Raw genomic sequence first — 6465 nt, 5'->3', positions numbered from 1 at the left:
TTTCTATTGTCTTTTATGGGTGTTCATAAGAAACTCCCAGATATTCATTTTAGATCTCCCTGCCTTTTAAACCTATAATTTTCTTCTTTTAGTTTCACATCTACATATGCCATCTTCATCTCAAAATGCACCTACTTTCCTTGTTTGGTCATCATAAACAGAAAAATCTGTCCAAGTTCATTCACATCACCTTAATTAAAACAATAGAATCTTAGCAATCATCTAATTCATCTCTACACTGACTTAAATCACCTCTGTTTGAAATGCTTGTTCTCCAGTGCCGTAAAGAAATAGCACTTTAACATAAATTTAATTTATTTAGTAAGGCCATTTTTACTTCCTGCAGAAAGGGTATACTCGCCAGCAGTTTTGCTACGAAAGTACACTGAACAAAGGAGACAGGGTCATTTATAACCTGACGCGTTCACCCTGCTGCTGTGTCCGGTTTCCATTGGCTGGAACGGGACCTCACATTCTGTATTTGTCCTGATTGATTGGCTAGCAACTTAGAACCTTTTAAAAGAGGCAAAGGTAGAGGAGAACAAAGGAAGGAGGAGGTAACTTGTGGAATGCTGAGAAAGGTAAAAACACTTTTAAATAAGGAAGAGGAACAGGCTATGACCTAATGCTTGCTTGGACCAGTATAAGCATGCCAGGGCAAATATTTAGGCTAAATTGTGGGAGCTAAGAACACAAAGTACATTGATTTCCTTATTACGGCTAGCAGATATTTAAGAATGTTAGCACAGGTCTTTGAATAAATTTTGCTTTTAAGAGAAGTTACTATTTATTCCTAATTAGACAGGGAGGAAAGGAATTTGAAGAGGAACCTCTACTTTACTTTTTATACCTCTACCCTCACAGGTAGATAGCTATCCAGTACTTCCTAAAACTGCCCAGTTTGAGCATTCATTCTTACATTGTTTATATTTGTCCTTCAGTGATTGCCAGTCATTGATCCTAGTTGATCCTGAGCAACAAAGAATAAATATAACCACTTTCCATCCAGTGTTAACAACTTTAGCAAAACAGTCTCTACTGTGCATGTGAGGAGAGTGTGGTGTTGCCAAGATTGAAAAGGCTGATAGTAAGGCTGCTAGAAAGAATGCAATGTTTGGAATATATTTATACTAAAAAATTGTTGTTTATTTAAAAATTCAAATTTAACTGAGCATCCTCTATTTTTATTAGCTCAATCTTTCAATCTTACAAGTTTGGTAGCTAATGAAATCAAAGTTAAGCTAGTGAGCTGGAGGCAGGAGAGGGAAGAATAGAGCTATGTCCTGCTCAGTTCTGCTCAGTCCCATCTCAGTTCTCTGGCTACTCAGCACATCTGTAGAAGCCACTTCAGAGCACCCATGCCTAAAGAACATACTGTTTACGGTCACTTATTCTTGGATAACTAGCTCTCTCCACTAAAGAAAAACATACAAACTTTCCTTTCCCACTACTTAACTCCCACTCCCATGAACTTTAATCTTGCTAATCCAAACCAAATTTCTACCTCAAGGAGAAGGTAGGGAAGTTGTTCTTTGATTGCAGGGTCCCACATTACACTTTGCATACACACCCATGTCCCCTACTTACCCCACGTCCACCACTTACCCCACAACTTTCACAGTTCAGCCCAAATATTTGAAGACAACTACCATTTTAACTAAAATGTCATAATTATCTGACTTATTTCCAATCCCTCCCATAATTCCTCACATTCCAGAGTCAATGAACTTTAAAGAGGTCAATGAACTTCAATCCTCTGGATTAGATTTGAACACTTTTATGTATCTTAAAATAGCATTGCATCCAAATAGCTAATTAACATATGAAAAGGTGCTTAATCTCCTTAGTACCAACAAGGAAACACAAAACCACAAATACCATTGTAGCAGGACGAGCCATAGACAAAACCCCTCAGACACCAGGTTAAAGAAGGAAGAGGCTTTATTCAGCAGGGAGCGTTGGCAGACTTGCATCTCAAGAACCGAGCTCCGGGAAGAAAGAGTTCCTGGCCCTTTTAAGGGCTTGCAATTCTAAGGGGTTCCACATGAAAGGGTCATGATAGATTGAGATCTATAGATAGCACATGTGATTAGAATCGGGGGTTAATCTTTTAACCTCAGACCTGGTCATCAGTGGCGCTGGCTGGTATTGCCACTGACTTCATTCCTGTGTTCTTCAGCTTTTACTTCCTCCTTCTCTTCAGAGACAGGAGACAGTAAGAGAAATGGCCTGTCTCCTCACCACCACTTACCTAGCAAGATGACTTAAAACTTGAAAAGACTGACAAAATAAGTGTTGGCTGAGATATGTAGCAACTGAACTGTCAAACCTTGCCTGAGGGAGTGTAAGTTGGTACCATTACTTGGGAAAGCTGTTTAGCAAGATCTACTCAAGCAGGGGTATCCAATCTTTTGGCTTCCCTGGGGTACACTGGAAGAGGAAGAATTGTCTTGGGCCACACATAATACTAATGATAGCTGATGAGCTAAGAAAAAAAAATCACAAAAAAATCTCATAACGTTTTAAGAAAGTTTACAAATTTGTGTTGGGCTGCATTCAAAGCCATCCTGGACTGCATGTGGCCACAGGCTGTGGGTTGGACATGTGTATATCCTATGACCTAGCAATTCCACTCCTATGTATATACCCAAGAGAAATGCATACATCTGTTCACCAAAACACATATATAAGAATGTTCTTAGCACCATTATTCATAATGGTCTAAAACTGGGAACAACCCATAGGTCAACGTATAGTGGATAAATGTTTTGTGGTATAATCAGGCAATGGAATACTATATAGCATTGAAAATCAACAATTATTGATATACAACAACATGGATGAATATCACAAACACAAAAGATGTAGTATGATTTCATTTATATAAAGTTTGAAAGCTGGCAAAGGTGATCTATGTTGTTAGAAATAAGAAAGGTTACCTTCAGGGAGAAGAGAAGAGTAGTGACTTGAAGGTGGCATGAGAATAACTTCTTGACTGCTGGTAACGTTTTTCTTCTTGCTATGAATGGATATTACATGGATTTGCTCACCTTAGAGTAATTCAAGTTATACACTTATGATTTGTACATTTTCCTACATGTATGTTATGTTTCAATAAAAGTTTTTTAAAAGATAGCATTAATTTGCAGTAAATCTAGTTTTTTAACACCTTGTGCTTATGCATTTGATTTTGTTAAAAATTCTAAATACAGCACTTCACACTTATTCTTTTGAAATTTCATTATTTTGGTTGATTTCGATATATTAAGATCCTAGCTCTGACATCAGTGCATGAGTTCTCTCACTATATTTTCAAATTTTATTTTCCCTCAGCTTTATTAAGGCAAAAATGACAAAAATTGTACAGATTTATGGTGTACAATGTGATGTTTTAATATATGTATACATTATGAAATAATTAAATCAAGGTAATTAACATATCATCTCACATACTTAACGTTTTTGTGTGGTGAGAACATTTAAGATCTACTCTCTTAGCCATTTTGAAATATATTATACTTTATTAACTGTATTCACCATGCTCTAGGTTAGATCTCCAGAACTTTTTCATCCTGTCTAATTGAAACTTTGTATCCTTCAACCACCAACATCTCATTCCCCCCACCCATCCCCAGCCCCTGGCACCACCATTCTACTCTGCTTCTATGATTTTGACTTTTTTAGATTCCGTATATAAGTGAGATCATTCAATATTTTTGTCTTTCTGTGTCTGGCTTATTTCACTTAAAATAAGGCCCTCCAGGTTCATCCATGCTATCATACAAGAAAGGATTTCCTTCTGTTTTAGGTCTGAACAGTACTCAGTTGTATATATTATCCAATGTTTTCTTTATCCATTCATATGTTGATGAACACTTGGGTTGGTTCCATATCTTGGCTATTGTGAATAGTGCTGAAATAAACATGGGAGTTCAGGCATACTGATTTCAATTCCTTTGGGAATATACCCAGATGTGGGATTGTTAGATCATATGGTAGTTCTATTTTTAATTTTTTAGGAATTTCTATATTGTTTTCCATAATGGCCGTACTTCCAGTTATATCTTTATCAAAGTACTCTATCATGCCCATGGAGGCTTACCTCTGAGTTGACACCAGAATACTAATTAATTTGCATTAGGCGTGATTGTTAACCAGCCAATTATATTTTCTTTATTCCTATAATTTTGTATATTTTACTCACAAGGATATGAAAAATTTGGCCAAATGCCTTAAAGTCAATATATACATTGTCTATAGCAGTCTCTTGATTTAAAAATTTAATAACTCTTCCAAAAAAAGGAAATAATGTTGGCTTGATCTTGGCTCTGAATCCATTTGACTCCTTTTAATCACCTCTTGCTAATCTAAATAACCACTGAGACTGCTCCCAAATATTCCAACTCTCTTTCCTATTGTGCACATGGTAGGAGTGCACTTCCCCGCCTACTTGAAACTAGGCATGGTCATGTAATTTGCTTTGGTCAATGCCATGAGGAAAAGTGAAATACTTCACTCTGGGAGTAAAATGAGTATACTCCACTACATCCTCTTTCCCACTACCTTGACAACCAGAATGTTCCAGCGTGGGTCCCAAAGTGAAGGCAAAAACAGAGGGTTTTTTTGCCTTCAAGGGACCCACATAGGGACATGCAGTATGAGCAAGAAATGAACAAGAAATAAGCCTTTGTGATTTCAAGCCATTGAGATTTCAAAGGTATTTGTTAAGGAAACATAACCTGTATTATCTCAACAAATACATTATGTTTACTGGTCTGTGTTTTCTGGGATCCACGAGTAGCCTCATCTTTTGAAATTCAGAAGAGAATGTGCCCATCTCTTCTGAAGAGATGGTATTCCAGCCCATCTCTTGTTCTCCATGGTTTTTTGAGAATACTCACATTATACCTGTCAGTTCTTTCAGTATCTGTAGATATATGTTGTCTGGGACTAGCTAGAATTTATTTAAAATGACTGTGTGCTTTAGCACTACTTATCTTGGATTTCAATTCTTTCCTAGCCATGCTTGTTATACTTTTCAATTCTCCATGGTGGAGAAGGTAGAAACAAAAGAAAAGTTGTATAGAACACCATACTTAAGCTTCGCCCTTATTCCTCTTTTATTAATTACCTTGTTTTCAAGAAAGCCTTTAAAAATCCCTCTGGGTTTTCTTAACTTTAGCATTTTATTGTAAGTCTTTCATTCTGGACATTCAATTTTCTTGTACCTTTCTTTTTATTATTATCATTATTATTATTTTAGAGATGGGGTCTCACTCTGTCACCTAGGATAGAGTGCAGTGACACGATCTCAGCTCCTTGCAGCCTTGACCTCCTGGGCTTAAGCCGTCCTCCCACCTCAGCCTCCTGAATGGCTGGGACTACAGGCGCATACCACCACATCCAGCAATTTTTTTTTTTTGTAGAGATGAGATTTCACTATGTTGCCCAAGCTGGTCTTGAACTTGGGCTCAAGCAACACTACTTTGTGGGCTTCCCAAAGTGCTGGGATTATAGGCGCAAGCTTCTGCGCCTAGCCTCTCACTTCTTAAAAGTTCATATAGCACCAAATTTACTATCTGAAGTTATTTATTTGATTTAATTTTATCTATTGACTGTTACTGGCACATGCTGTGGTCTTTTGTTGCATTTTTAGTGCTATCCTTTTTTTAAAAAAACCTTAGTTATATGCTTCTTTCTTTTGTTCACTTCTTAACATTTGAGTTTGCCAGGGCTTTTCCTTTTAAAGGCTATGTAATATGTAACATTTAGCACTCATTTTTTAGAATACTAAATACATTTTTAAATGTATACTATATACATTTTAAAGTTTGTCTGTTAAATGTACAAATATTTTTCCCTGAGTTATTTTTAAAATACTTCCCCTTAAATCGAAGGGATATAAGTGACTGTCTCAATTTTTTCCTTGAATACTCTACTATATCCCAATATGACCTATGTCTGTCTGAAATTACTAACCAGTTCCTCTCTGCTGGTCAGAAGTAAACCAAAAATAACAGTTCCTTTTCTTAAAAAACAAATCCTCTTATTTTCTGTATAACCTATTCCAGTAACTTGGATTGCTCTGAAAAAGTAAAGGGTGTTTGCTTTTACTGTTCAGGCTGGTAGAGCATGATTTTTACAACATTTAGGCATGAGCATTTCATCTGTCCTGGCAGCTACAGGAAGGCCTTAAGAAATCCTAGTTTTCTCAGAACTAACTGGGTAACAAATTGAAATTTCAGCGTTTCCTTCCACTTAGAGCTTAAGGCCTTCCATCTTTCCAGCTGCCACACACACACACACACACACACACACACGCACACACACACACACACCCTTCTGAATTCTTTTCTTCTATTTATTTAACATTATACCTTTATAGGCTTAATCTCTTGCCTATATACAAAACTCTAATACTCACTTACATATAAATACACTCACACACACAAATCACATCTACAC

The sequence above is a fragment of the Macaca mulatta genome, chromosome 1 (assembly GCF_049350105.2).
Source record: "Macaca mulatta isolate MMU2019108-1 chromosome 1, T2T-MMU8v2.0, whole genome shotgun sequence".
NCBI lineage: Eukaryota > Metazoa > Chordata > Mammalia > Primates > Cercopithecidae > Macaca > Macaca mulatta.
Note: the sequence above shows the minus strand (reverse complement) of the source record.